We start from the raw sequence: 14,832 nt of genomic DNA on the forward strand, positions 1-14,832 counted from the left end.
ATTATCTCTAGAGGAACCGAAAGGAAACAACTCACCCTCTATCCATCGGCACAATCACCTGCAGTAACACATAACTTGTGGCTTGATGATAAATTTAATGACAAAGAGGAAGTACAATCTGTTTTTAGCATTGACCAGATCTATGATTTCCATGAAGACAATAATGATTTGGTAGAACTATTTCTTTCTCAACCTGATGTATCTGAAAATTTGAGAAATGAACAATATAATGCTGCAGATGTACTTCTGGCTCAAAACTTTCAACAAACATGCACTATCCACTCCTTGCAATCTACATTTCATGACATCTTTCCAGTTCAATCCATCACCAATACACAGAGTCAAGTCATAGAGATCAGTCCAGGGAAAACTTTGAACATAGGCAACCACCTAGACTCATCTCAACAAGACAAATTGATTAGACTCTTGACGAAGTACCAAAAAGCCTTCGCTTGGGATTACACTGACATGCATGGGATTCACCCCGACACATGCACTCACCACATATACATAGATAGCACCATTAAACCGGTGAGGCAACCGCAAAGAAGAATGAACCCCATGCTCCAAGACATTGTCAGAGAGGAGTTGCAAAAAATTTTGAGAGTCAACTTTATATATCATATTTCTGACAGTTAGTGGGTATCCCCATTGGTTATTGTGCCCAAGAAAAATGGCAAGTGACGCATCTATGTTGATTATAGACAGCTGAATAAAGCAACTCTCAAAGACTACTTCCCACTGCCATTCATTGATCAAGTGTTAGACACCCTAGCCGGAAAATCATCATTTTCCTTTCTTGACGGTTTCAGTGGCTACAACCAGATCCGGATTGCCTCTGAAGACCAGGACAAAACCACCTTCACCTGTCCTTGGGGTACCTATGCCTACAATGTTTTGCCATTTGGACTTTGTAACGCTCCAGCTACATTTCAACGAGTTGTGTTAGCTATTTTTGCTGATTTGATTCATGATTGTGTTGAAGTGTATATGGATGATTTTTCAGTATATGGCAATTCTTTTGAACATGCATTAGAAAATCTAGAGAGAGTTTTAAAAAGGTGTATTGAAGCTAACCTGTCCCTCAGCAACGAAAAGTGCTTCATGATGTTAAATGAAGGGATAGTGTTGGGCCATTATATATCTTTTCAAGGCATCCAGGTTGACCCAGCCAAGATCCAGATTATTGCCGATTTGCCTATTCCACAGAATCAGAGAGAGGTAAGAAGTTTTCTTGGCTATGCTAGTTATTACCACAGATTCATTGAACATTTTAGCAAGATAGCCTTACCTTTGTTTAAACTTTTAGCCAAAGATGTACTTTTCAATTGGACTGAGAACTGCCAACATGCATTTGAACAACTCAAAAAGAAACTATCTACCGCACTAGTCTTGAGGGGGCCTAATTGGAGTTTACCATTTCATATTTTTACCGATGCATCTGACACTGCCATAGGTGCATCCTTAGGCCAAAAAGAAGAATCTTGTACATATGCAATTTATTTCATTAGTAAAAATCTCACACCTGCCGAGCTAAACTATACAGTTACAGAAAAGGAAACACTTGCCATCATTTATGCTGTGAATAAATTCCGCCATTACATAACTGGTTATGAAGACTTTGTACATACTGATCATTCTACCATTCGACATCTTATGAATAAACCAATAACTAGTGGCAGAGTTACCAGATGGTTACTATTGTTACAGGAATTTAACATCACAGTGTTAGATAGACCAGGCAAAGAAAACCAGGTGGCAGATTTCCTGTCTAGACTGCAAAATCCAGGTGAGATTGTTCCTGTTGAGGATTCTTTTCCGGATGAGTACTTATTTGCAATTTCCATAGTAACTCCTTGGTTTGCTGATTTAGCTAATTACTTGTCTACAGGTAGAACACCTCCACATTTCACTACAAAGGAGAGGAAAAGACTAATCAAACAAAGTGCTAGATATTCATGGCTTAATGGCAATCTCTTTTACACTGGTTTTGATATGATCATTAGGAGATGTGTACGAAATGATGAGGTAATTGACATTTTAAAATCTTGCCATGATGAACCTTGTGGTGGGAATTTTGCAGCGAAGTGGACAGCCTTCAAAGTTCTTACTCTTGGATACTATTGGCCATCCATTTTCAAGGATGCCAAGAAGTATGTAAAGAGTTGTGACAGCTGCCAAAGAATGGGCAGACCAACAGCTATCGATCAGATGCCCCTTCAGCCCCAAGTTCACTTGGAACCATTTGATAAGTGGGCTCTAGACTTCATAGGACCTATCAACCCAGCCTCTAATGGTAAGTAGTACATCCTAGTATGTACTGATTACGTCACCAAGTGGGCAGAAGCAAAAGCACTGGTAAGAGCAACCGAACACACAATAGTCAATTTCCTTTTTGAGGAGATCTTTGTGAGGTATGGAGTGCCAAGAGAAATTGTCACTGATCAAGGTACTCAATTCACCTCCAAGCTCATGAAGGACATCACAGACAAGTACCAAATAAAGCATAGGAAAAGTACCCCCTACCATCCACAGGCCAATGGGCAAGTGGAATCAACCAACAAGATTTTGGAGGAAAATCTCAAAGAGGCACTCTGGGCTTACCGGATTACTTGCAAAGATACCACCGGATTTACACCATATCAATTGGTGTACGGTAAGGATGTCATGCTTCCTATTGAATTCCAAATTCACACTTTTAAATTTGCTGCAGATTTACTAATTGATTTGGATCAAGCACAAAAGGAGAGAATCCAGCAGTTGAACCAGCTGGATGAGATGAGGCAGCAAGGAGAACAAACCACCATCCTCATGCAACAGCACAGAAAGCAATGGCATGATTCACACATTAAGAAGAATCACTTCAAGGAAGGTGACTGGGCTCTGCTTTTTGATTCAAAATTCAAGGATCATAAAGCTAAGTTCACCACCCACTGGATGGGCCCCTATGAATTTGTTCAGGCTTATGACAATGGTTCAGTAAAACTCCAAACTATTGATGGCGAAGGTCATTCCTTCACAGTCAACGGTCATCGCCTGAAGCTGTACAACAAGCCCATCAGCAAGCAAGATTTTCTCCATACACTATCTCAGCAAGAAGAGGTTGAGATACTGCAGCCCTCAGCTGCAGTATCACTGCCTTAGTTTCATTTCCTTTCAATTTCAAAATCAAAAAAAAGAAAAAAAAAAACAAAAAGAGAAAAAAAAACAAAAAATTAATAATAAAAAAAAAAAAAAAATTAAATAAAACTAAAACTAAAAAAAATAATAATGGGTTAGATGTGAAAACCAGTAACTGGCACAATCTAACCCCGAATTCCTACCTGAAAACCAATTTATTGGCGGGTATGAATTCTCTTTCTCTTGTTTATTGTTTCATTTCTCAGTTGCATCATGACTTGACGACAAGTCAACCTTTAAGTCGGGGAGAGAGGCATCTGTTCTGTTACTTTTATCTCTCCCTTGTAAATACTTCAGATTTCTTATTCTATAATTCACTGTAAATTTCCAACAGCAGCTTGTTACCAGCAGTAATTCCAGACTTTAACAAATAAGTTGTTTTGTCATGATTTTATTTCAGAGGGACCTGGTTATAAATATTTTGCAGGGGGACCTGTTCTGTTCAGACATCTATGCTACCAACACCAGTAGTTCAACACCAACAGTCATGGGACCTGTTTAAGATTTTCAGAAGGGAACTGTTAAAGCAATTGACACCTGTTAAGACATTCCAACCAGCAGTAATGGGACCTGTTTAAAACATTCAGTTGGGACCTGTTAAAACAAAGTTTTTGACACCAAAGGCTACTTCAATAGACTTCCACCAAGATTCTACAAGGATTTGGGCACCAACACTTCAACAAATGGCAAGCTCAGTGAACCTGTAACAATACAAAGAGCTGCATGAACACCTTCAGTTTTCTCAAAGGACTTGTTACATCTTCAGTTCTCTAAGGGACCTGTACATTCAAATCTTTCAAAGGGACCTGTTATATCTTCAAAAAAATTTCTCAAAAGACCTGCTATATCTTCAGAGGACCTGCCAAAAAGAACAGTCAAAAAGAATTAGCAACTCAGCATGTCAAATGATCAACAAAGGAGTAATGTATTTCTGTTCTTAAACATTTAATTTCCTAGATTGGTTTTTAATGTAACTTTGGTGACTATAAGCTGTTGTAATTGATTTCAAGGATACCTATATGCATCAATCTATCACCCTTATCCCACCAATTTTCATCATTCCCCTACATTAACCTATCCATATCCATTACCAACACATCTACCTTGTCATATACCCTACAGGCATACCAACATTCTCTATGTGACCGAATGCTAACTGAAGAGGGCACGTGGTGAGCTGTGTATTTTTAAATAGAAAGGATGAGATAGATGTGGAAGCGGCCTATATATATATTTCACTCCATGCAGTAAAATCATAAAAAAAAAGCGGCCTAGATATATATTTGACTCCACACAAAGCCGAATCATAACTTCGCCACCCAGCATTATAGCCCAGCACTATGGGTACGCTCTCAGCGTTCTTGTGATAACATGCATGCAAGCGTACAACACTTTGTTTTTAAATGAATGATTGCATTGTAAAGTGAGTACAGGGTTATTTCACTTCCATAACGATGAATGATTCCCATAACCTCCAAGGTGAGAATCAAAAGCAAGGAGTGCGAGGAGATTATTATCATTTGGGTGGAGTTACAAAGTGAAACTCTGAAGCAAGGAGCGCTGAGGAGAGTATCACCGTTTGGGGTCGGTTTACACAGTGAAACCAGTGAGCGCCGAAAAGGGACAGTATCACCATTCTATTTCTAACTCCCATCACAGTCATATCGACCGGCCAAGCACCATATTGAAGACCGAAGGAAGCGATATATATCAGGTAACCAACTTGGCATTTATGTGCTTAAATTTTAAAGAGTATAGACAGAGAAGGGTTAGAGGCACAACCCTCTGCCATCACCATGACTAATAGGGTCAAACCCAGTATATTTGACAGCTTACAATACCATAAGGATTGCATTGAGATTCTTAGAGAAGCACAGTGGTTACCGTTTCTGGAAAAATTCCATGGGAGTAATGAGGAAATCACCAAACAATTTGCCTTCACCTTTAATGGAGAAAAGGCCCTAATAGGCACCTTCTCCTTCAGAATCTCAGAGGATACCATAGCTCAGGCAATTGGAATTAGTCCTGAGGGAGAGAAGTACTTTAAAACCAAACAATTCAAGGAGAAATCATGGACACAGTTCATGTCCAGATCTAGAGTTTCCTTAGTAAATTGGAAGAAGGGTGTTCCAAGAAGCTGGTTAGTTCATCCTTGGGATGAAATGGTTTACATTCTTCAAAAGTTCATAACCTGTGAAGGTAGGTATAGTATTGTTTATCTATACCACATCAAGCTACTCCTCCATTTAAAGAAACAATGTGTAATCAGTGTGCCATATTTTCTGCTGCAAAGTTTAACAAAGATGGCCAAAACTATCTAGAAGCAAAAAGGGAATGAAGACAAAAGCCTGTACCATTTTGTCCTAATTAAAATCCTCATTGAACATGAGTTGCAGAAGCGAGGGAAGCCATGGAAAGAATTCTTAGCTGTCAATCAAATTAGAGATGAGGAGGAAAAAGAGGAAGTGCAAGAAGATTCAGGGTTTATGAAGGACATTGATGAGGAAATTCCAATGTCCAAAGCCAGCAGAGCACCTCTACCTGTGGGCAGCATAAGGACCAGGAACATGCAAAAAGAGGATGCCAAGAGGGCTGAGAAAGACAAAATTTTTACCACCTACTCACGAAGAACAAGGAGGACACCAAAAACTCAGTTGCAAGAAGACCAGTTTGAATCTCATGCACCTGCACAAATGGATGTTGAGAGTGGTGACCATTCACTAACAGCACCAGAAGTTGACATGGAGGTAGAGAGCCATAACAAACAGGAAAAATGTTCACCACCTCCCACCAAAAGACAAAAGAAATTAGAAAAACAAATTGAAGAATTGAAGGAAGAGCTCATGGAAGCTAACATATTGGAAAAAGTTATTAAAAGGGAAAATGAAATGCTCAGGGCGCAAAGCAAAGAAACACAGAAAACAAATGAAAAGCTAAAGGAAAGAATCAGTGAGTTGGAGACTAAGAAAACTGAGATTTCCAACTGGGCCACTAAGTGGTACAATCAGAAGAAGGCTCTTAAAGAAAAATATAAAAAGTTAAAGCAGGAGCTCAAGGGACAGAAAGATCACCAGGTAAAGAAGAATGTAGATACCTTGCTCAAGGCAGCAGAGATCCATGCAGGGACAGAATTCAAGGGAAGTACTTCTGGGGTAGCATGAGGACATGCTAAGTCCTTAAGTCGGGGAGAGATGTTGGTATCATCCCAAGACCCTTTTTCCTTCCCAAAAACATGTCATTTATCCATACATTTTCATCATATATCCCTCAAAATCCTTGAATATTGATTATTAATCGTTTTATAGTTATTAAATTGCATAGAAATTAATTTAGGGGGTTTTATGTTCAAGAATTGGAAGTTTTTGATGACTTGGTTACAAGAAGTACCTACATCCTATAATGAGTTTATCGTTTGACATGTGGCGCAGCAGATGAGCTAGAACGAAAGGCATGGGCGAAAAGCAGAATGTCCAAGCATGGACAAACACCTATCTCCCAGCCAAATTGAACCTCCTATGTATGCGGTCAACTCAAGTCAAAGCAGGGCACTCTGACAGACAAAAGCAGCAACAACATTGTTCCATTTTCATTTTAGTTTTTTTGTTCTTTTTGAAACACTTGGCATGGAAACATTTTGAAAAGGATTATGTGATAAAAGCGGCAACAGCCGAATGTACATTCATTGTATTGATGACATGGCTGTGCGTACACATATGTAAATACAGTCAGGGTTATGTTTAGAGTTTAGTTGTTGAATTGTTGAATCGTATTTCTCAGAACAGAGTTTTAAGTTAATACACAGACCTATTCACAGCCACGACGTGTGCATACTTCTTGCGTTGATTTGATAGCTGACCAGTTATAACCAGTATACCCTTAGGCGTGGATGGGCCCTGCATTCTTCGATTGGTATACTGTTCATTTGTTTTGTTACATTTCAGTTATCACATGTTCACACAAGTATTTATATTGGATTTGATTTATATCGCATATGGTTTGCATCACAGTTACATAGCTTTCGATTTACACAGCCTTTGATTTTCATTGCATGTATATTGTGTGCGCTTATGAATGGTTTATGGTTATGTTGAATGGTCAGCACTAGGATCTGGAAGGGAGTCTTGTAAGGGATTCGATCCCTGTGTGACTCATAGAGAAATTATCATAAACTCTGTTTTGCTTTACAGTTCATTTATGCTTTCTTTATGTAGTTTGATAGTGTAAATATCTCTGCATGCTGTGTGTGTTTACCGAACAAGGGTTTTCTGAGTGATATCTCTGTAAGGAGGTTAAACTCATTGTTACAGTCATACACAGTACTTAGGTTCCTGGTTTGATTTGATAGATGCATCTCATAACAAGCACTGTAATCAAGCACATCAGTAGGGTAATCTAGGTGTGTGAATGATAGGCTACATATTCCGGTCTTCCGTAAAGAAGCCTTGTATCCTACATCCTAATCACTTGGCCAGAGATTCTTTATGTCTATATATTTTAGACCACGCCTCTAAGCTTATTCACCTCGGTCGATATTAAATATAGAGTCTAGTCTAGTACCCTAGCTAGAACCACTACAGCACCCACGATGAAATTTGAAGATTAGGACCTCGCGAACAGTGAAAAGTTCCCACATTTGGAGACTAGCCAACTTATGAAACAAAGCAAGGAAGGGTCAGTTACAATGCTAAAGCCACAAAAATGGCTACGCTGTGTGGAGGAGGCCGAGCTACTCCAGCTACTATGGATTCCACACCATCACCAGGCTCCAATCATGATATTCATCATCAGGCAACTGCTTTGCCTAGTACATGATGGGTACTTGTGGTTAGAGGAGCTGATTCCCATCACGGTAGAGCTAATTCATAGGATTTCTTGGCTTCCCTATATGGGAAGGGACCCCAAGGAAATAGCTAGCCAAAGCAGAGACATGGCGCTCGCAGAGGCCATGAAAAAGAAATACATGTTGGAAAATAAGCAAAGGGGTTATGTCATTACTAACATTCAAGACAAAGGGGTGCGCGTAGCCACCCAGCTGTTGGCAGGAAAAGTGATGAGAAAATTTCGCGGCAACGAGGTACCAGCAATGGTCATCGCACTGGCCAAGCAATGCGCTGAAGGAGTTCAATTCAACTGAGCGCAGTTCATCTGCGAGGAGTTCCTGATGAACTGCAAGGAGGCATAGGATCAGGATAAGACCTTCCACTATGTGTGGTTGCTCTTATCCATCTTGGTGGTCACAGGTAAGTACCAGAGGATAGTCAGTTTCCTTCTCTTAATCAGGGCTTGCCAAAGCTAGCGAAATATGCATCGCTATGGGTGACAAGGGACAGCACGCGGATCCGCGAGACCAAGATATTTTGGATACTCATGGAGGCGAGCATGCGAATGTGGATCAACAAATGGCCATGCCTATCCCCCATGGTATACGAAAATCTACGGAGTTTTGCAAACTTTAAGGCAAATATGCACAATGTGTATATCAGGGAGCAGAAGGATCCGGAACAGAAATGGACCAAACTCCCCTTCATCGTAATTGATGATGTTGTTTTCTTGGTGCTCAACTCATGGCCGCCTGAGTGGCATGCCTCGGATCTGGCAGCATGCAATGAGATGGCGATTCAAAGACAAAAGGATGCCACTAAGCTGCTGGCACAACAAAAGCGGAATGAGTAGTTCGCCAAGGAGGCAGTGAAGGCTGCCGCAGAGTAGATGAAGGCCAGAGACAAAGCAACAACAACACCGAAAACTATCACAACCACAACGTAGGAGTGAAGAGGCTCGGATCTGACCACATGACAGGGCACAGACGACGCGGTCGAAGGGACACCCTCGAGCACGACATCAACACAACTAAAACGACCGCGTAGTACGAAACGAATAGGGCCACGAAAGAAGACCAAGGCATCCAAATTGGATGGGGAGCTTATTACACTCAGAGAGGGTGATCTATATGACATCAGCAACATAGTTCGTGAGGTCACCAAGGAAGCACTCCAGGAAGCAATGATGGAGCAACAGAATGTGTTGCGGTCCCTTAGGGCACAACTCCAGGGACTTCAAGTGTGGCCCCCACAAGAAGGAACGGTTGTCACCTACAGTGTCGTAGGAACATCAACAACAAAGCAGCTATTGCGGGCCAAAACGGCTAACACTGTCGCGCTGCCGAAAGGAGCACTGACAATGGATAGAATGGAGGAAAGAGCCGCTATAGCACTGATCAAGGGACTCGGCCTAAACTTGGCCTCCCTTCCGCGAGATATTTTATACCAGCTGTAGGATGATGCAACAACATAACTTCACGCTAAGGAAGGACGCATAGTACAAATGCTAAGTGAAAAAACAAATCAACATCGAGCAGCTTAGCCTACAACACGATGAAGTGGTGGCGTAGAACTAGTAGCTAGAGCAGATCGTAGAGGAAGCATGTCGCCACACCCCAGAGCTGGAAATTGCAACAGACCTACCAATCAGAATGCAGATCCACAAATTGGCCAGTGGATTCCGTGAGGCAAAGGAGGAAGCTACGAGGATCCAGCTGGACCTCAACCTGCAAATTGTTGAACTGTGATTAAAAGTGTAGTTGTCCATGCCTCCGGAGTTTCGATAATAGCATGTGGACGTTATCCAAAAGGGGCTGGAGGAAATAGGACAGGCAATGCAAACCTGCACGGGTATGTTGGAAGAATCCTTCGAGGTCCTCACTTCCTTACAGGAGGACCCCACCATACAACACCTAGAAACAGAGGCGTGGGAGCTTCAAGTACACTATGACAGTGTGCATGGAACAACGTAGATGGTTGTCATGATCCAGTGGCTGGTGAAGCTACAACAAGCGAAGGCATTGAAGGAACAGGTGGATGCCACACGACAGAGGGAGGCAGTACTTAAAACGCGTGTCCAGCCTTATATTGATGAGGCTTTCCATATCACTACTGATATTGAACAAAATCTCACACAAATGAAGGTCATGCATGCTTTAAGATAGGGATTTGCCCCTAAAAACAAGCATTCGGTAGAAAGAGTAGAATAGATCCAGCAAATGGCAGAACAATGCACTGCGGAACTTCGCACAACACAGACATAGCTGGAGGGGCTTTGTGCAAAGATTGCTGCACTAGCAATGACTTTGGATGAGTCATGATGATTGTGTTGGGGGCGTGTTGGGCAGCGGATCCCCCCATAGCATGTTTTTAGGGCTTGAAGCCTGAGTTTTGGTCAAATTTAATGTAAAGACCCCGCGAAATGCGAGTGCCAAGCACAAGAGTCTAGGGTTGTCTACGAGCGAGGCTCTAAGTGTAAAGTTAGTCTAAGTTTAGAGAAATAATAGATAGATGCAAAGGCATGGTTAGAAGATAGAAGTGAATTTGAAGTGTATTGGGTCGTAGTAGTAGGTAGAGGCTCAGTAGCTAAGTGTGCAAAGACGTAGTAGAGTCCGCAGCTGAGTGCGCGGACCCCTGCAGCTGAGTGTGCAGGGCGGAGGTAGGTCTATAACCAATTTTTAGTATTAATAAGGATAAGATTGATTCAGAATATTGTGCTTCTGTTTACATATCTGTATTTCTATGTTCTGGTTATCTTTATGCATTTATACTATTTTCGAGTACGCGTGCTAATCTGAAAGTTGAATAAGTAATAAGAGTATTGTTCCCACACAAACTAAGTTAGGAACTAATATAATAGCACAGTAAGGAACGGATCGGAATAATACTGTATTCACAAAGGTGCGCACGGGTTGTGAAGAATAGAAAGTTGCGCAGCGTGCAGATTAGGATCATGAATCTCGGGAACCCTTTTTATGAAACCAGCTCACAAAAAGATAGAAAAGAGAGATCCACGCCTTAGAATTCAGCCTCTTCGAGGGGGAAACCTCCTTTTCATTACATAAATGAGCAATTCTTGGATGATACAAATGAAAATACCTCCTTTCTATATATAGGAGTCTAAGGGGTCATAACGTAATCAGAGCCAACATGACAATAATAATGTAAGGGCACAATAATAACAATAGTGGGCTTCTATGGGGCACAATAGTAACAATATGGGCACTACATGGGTACATCGATATAATAAGTGGCTTGTACTAATAACAATAACGGGTTACACTAGTAGTATACAGGCCTAACATGCCCCTCTCCTTCAAAAAGCGTTGTCCTCAATGCTTGAGTAGTTCTTGATGCTTCTGTATAAAAATTTTATCCTCCCATGTGGAATCTTCAGCAGGTAAGTTCTTCCACTTGATGAGATACTCTGAAATTGATTGATTTTGTAGCTGTCAGGTTCTTGTTTCTGTGACTGCTCCAGGTTCCAATATGATTTTTCCTTCCTCTTCAATTTCTGGCAATATTGTTTGAATTGGGATCTTTTTGCAACTTTTGAATAAGTGGCCATACTTCTTCGTCCTTCTTCCATTCATCCCTTTCTTCATTTATCCAATCTGGTTGGATAATAGAAATAGCACAAAACAATGCTTCCACATCCTCATCCTTGAAGAGTCTTTCCATTCGGTAAGGTCGCCATTTTTTAAGTGCATGTAGTATTGCCAACATTTCCTTCTCATAAATAGCTTGCTTGAGTTGTAGCAGTAAAAATACCCAATCACCTACATCAAAACATTTTTCACTACGATGTTGATCTACCTGTTGTTTCGTTTGATTTTGCACCGAAGTGGCGTTATCCTTTAAAATTTGGAGAACTTGTTGTTGATGCTCGATGTGATCTTTCACTGCTTGAACCTTTTTCTTCTTGACATTTCCTTCTATCTCTAGAGTTTGAGGAGTGGTGATTTCTTCCAATCCTTTACAAGATATGGTCTGATTCATTTCTTGATGCTTGATGTGATCTTTCACTTCTTGAACATTTTTCTTCTTGATATGTCCTTCTATCTTAATAGTTTGAGGAGTGGTAATTTCGACCAATGAATTACAAGATATGGTTGGATTCATTTCTTATTTCTCGATGTGATCTTTCACTCCTTGCACCTTTTTCTTCTTGATATTTCCTTCTATCTTAAGAGTTTGAGGAGTGGTAATTCTTGCCAATGCTTTACAAAATATGGTCTGATTCATTTCTTCTTTCTCTGGGGTGGGGTCCTGGCATATATCTTTTTCTTTTGATGTTTCTTGATCCTTTTCTTCCTCCTCTTCATATTCTATGTAAAATAATTTCTTCTCAAACACTTATGACCTTTAGTGCATTTGCTATCACAATTGTAACAAAGCCCTTTTTCTCTTTTTTCTTCCAATTGTTGTGGTGTAACCCTTGTAGGTTGTGGAAGGCTAGGAGAAACAACACTTCCATCTTTATAGTTGTGAGGGGTATGCTTCCTGGTTACCATAATTTTTCTTTCCACTATGTCACAAATCCCTTTTACTCTTTCCAATTGTTGTGGTGTTGCTCTAAGGAAGGTGTTTCTCTTTGTATCCTCATAATGTGCTATCATTTCCTCCATGAAAATTGAGCACGTAACAAGTTGTTTACGAGAACAAAGCCCTTCATACCATAAAAATTGATCTGATTCTAAATATGAAGATGCAATACATACCTTTTGTAATAGTGGTACACCATGTAGATCAAAATATTGCTCCATCTGAAGTATCCAATTTACCGGATCCTTGCCATCAAACTTCCTCATCTTGCTTTTTCTTGATTTTAGGAGTTGATCTTGAAACGACTGTAACTCTATACTTTCAGATCTTTAAGTTCTAAAATTGCGAACTGTAGTAGCCCTCTATGTCCTCTTTCCAATGCCACCAGTCTGATCCAAATTGGATTCTCTAAGAAAGAGTTATGAACAATCTCCCAAGATGACCTGATTATAGACCTTTCCAGAAGAGCGAACTTGTATGAAGTGCCACGTGTCATTGTTTCGACCTTTGGCTCTGAAAAATATCTACAAGAAACTACATTCCGTCCTCTTTCTGTACCTTCTTATGAAATTTCAATCCGATGCTCAGAAAGAAAGTTATGACGATTTTCCCCAAGTCACCTGTTTTGAATGTAATTCAGGAGTCTACAAAAATACGAACTTCCTCAGATCATATCTCCGCAACTATAGCGCGAAAAGCTCTGAAATTTGGACCCAAGATTCAGTGCGATTTCTTCTCAAATGGGTTTTTCTTTTAGCTTCTAAAATGTCGCAGAAAAAACGTTGTAGCGAAAATGCCACGATGACCAGTTTGGAGTAGCGAAACCCTAGAATGCAAAGCTCTGATACCAAATGTTATGAAACGAGCTCACAAAAAGATAGAAAAGAGAGATCCACGCCTTATAATTCAGCCTCTTCGAGGGGGCAACCTCGTTTACATTACATAAATGAGCAATTCTTGGATGATACAAATGAAAAGACCTCCTTTCTATATATAGGAGTCTAAGGGGTCATAACATAATGAGAGCCAACATAACAATAATAATGTAAGGGCACAATAATAACAATAGTGGGCTTCTATGGGGCACAATAATAACAATATGGGCACTACATGGGTACATCAATATAATAAGTGGGTTGTACTAATAACAATAAGGGGTTACACTAGTAGTATAGGGGCCTAACAACCCTCATCAAGACATTCCTAGGGTGTAGAAACCTGGTTCCATCACCCTCCTATACTACTTCAGGTGAGACTCAGTCTACACTCCATGTACTATTGCCGAAAGGGCTAGTAGTATCGATATTTGCTTGGCTAAACTCACTGCTGAACCTGGGTCAGGACCCACATAGCGAACACTCTACCTACATTCAATGTTTGGTAACTCCCACTCATAACTATCACTTATGAAGGATTGGAGCTCCCCTTTTCTAAAAACACTTGGAAAACTAGCTGTAAAAGGGCTCTTAAGTAGTAGACTAAGAGCCTTGGTAAAGTGTTCTATTGCAAGTAGTCTGAATGAGTTTATTTGGGCCAAGAGTAGCATGCATACCACCTTGGATTTGACATGAGTTAGTAGCATACATACCTTCTCAAGAGAGTTTCTGTTCAACGTACTTCTTTTTTGGTTATAGGATCTTCATTACAAAATATGTCCTGCTAAGACACACTTTTGTTCTTCAAAGACTCTGTGAAATTCTCGCCACAATCTCTAATATCTCATTGTTGTTATGATTGATCTTTTTTTTTCATGTTAGTACTCTTATAACTATTGAAGTTTTTTTGAAGTAATGGCCTTGTTAATTTTAGATTTTTTGTTGCTTTAGCTTCCTATTAAACTTACATATATAGTTTGACTAGGCCAATCATAACCGTAAACCTAGTATAAAATAAATAAATAAATATGACCTTGGCCATAATTACTAGTACATGATGATACATATTACATATGAATGAGTCACATCCACATGTACAAATTACACCAATGATTCCAACATCCCCCTTAAAATAAACAAATGCACATAAAAATAAGTCATTACAATACAAGATCATAACATTTACTCTCTACTTAATTCTAAGAAGAGGGACCTATCACCACCCCTGAACTCCCAATCAATCTTGCATAAAACCATCAAGATAATCAATAAACAAAAAAAGATCTCCAGGGATATTTAAGTGGCAGATATTGTAGTTCAATGGGAACATAAGAAATATGAGTGATAATAGGCTTAATAATCAACAATAGAGAAGATCCTTCTTCATTGTTCTCAAATTCACTAGCCAGAGA

Source organism: Pinus tabuliformis, chromosome 9 (genome assembly GCF_031772625.1).
Source record: "Pinus tabuliformis cultivar Carrire ecotype Pingquan chromosome 9, CPIR1, whole genome shotgun sequence".
In the NCBI taxonomy this organism is placed as follows: Eukaryota; Viridiplantae; Streptophyta; class Pinopsida; order Pinales; family Pinaceae; genus Pinus; species Pinus tabuliformis.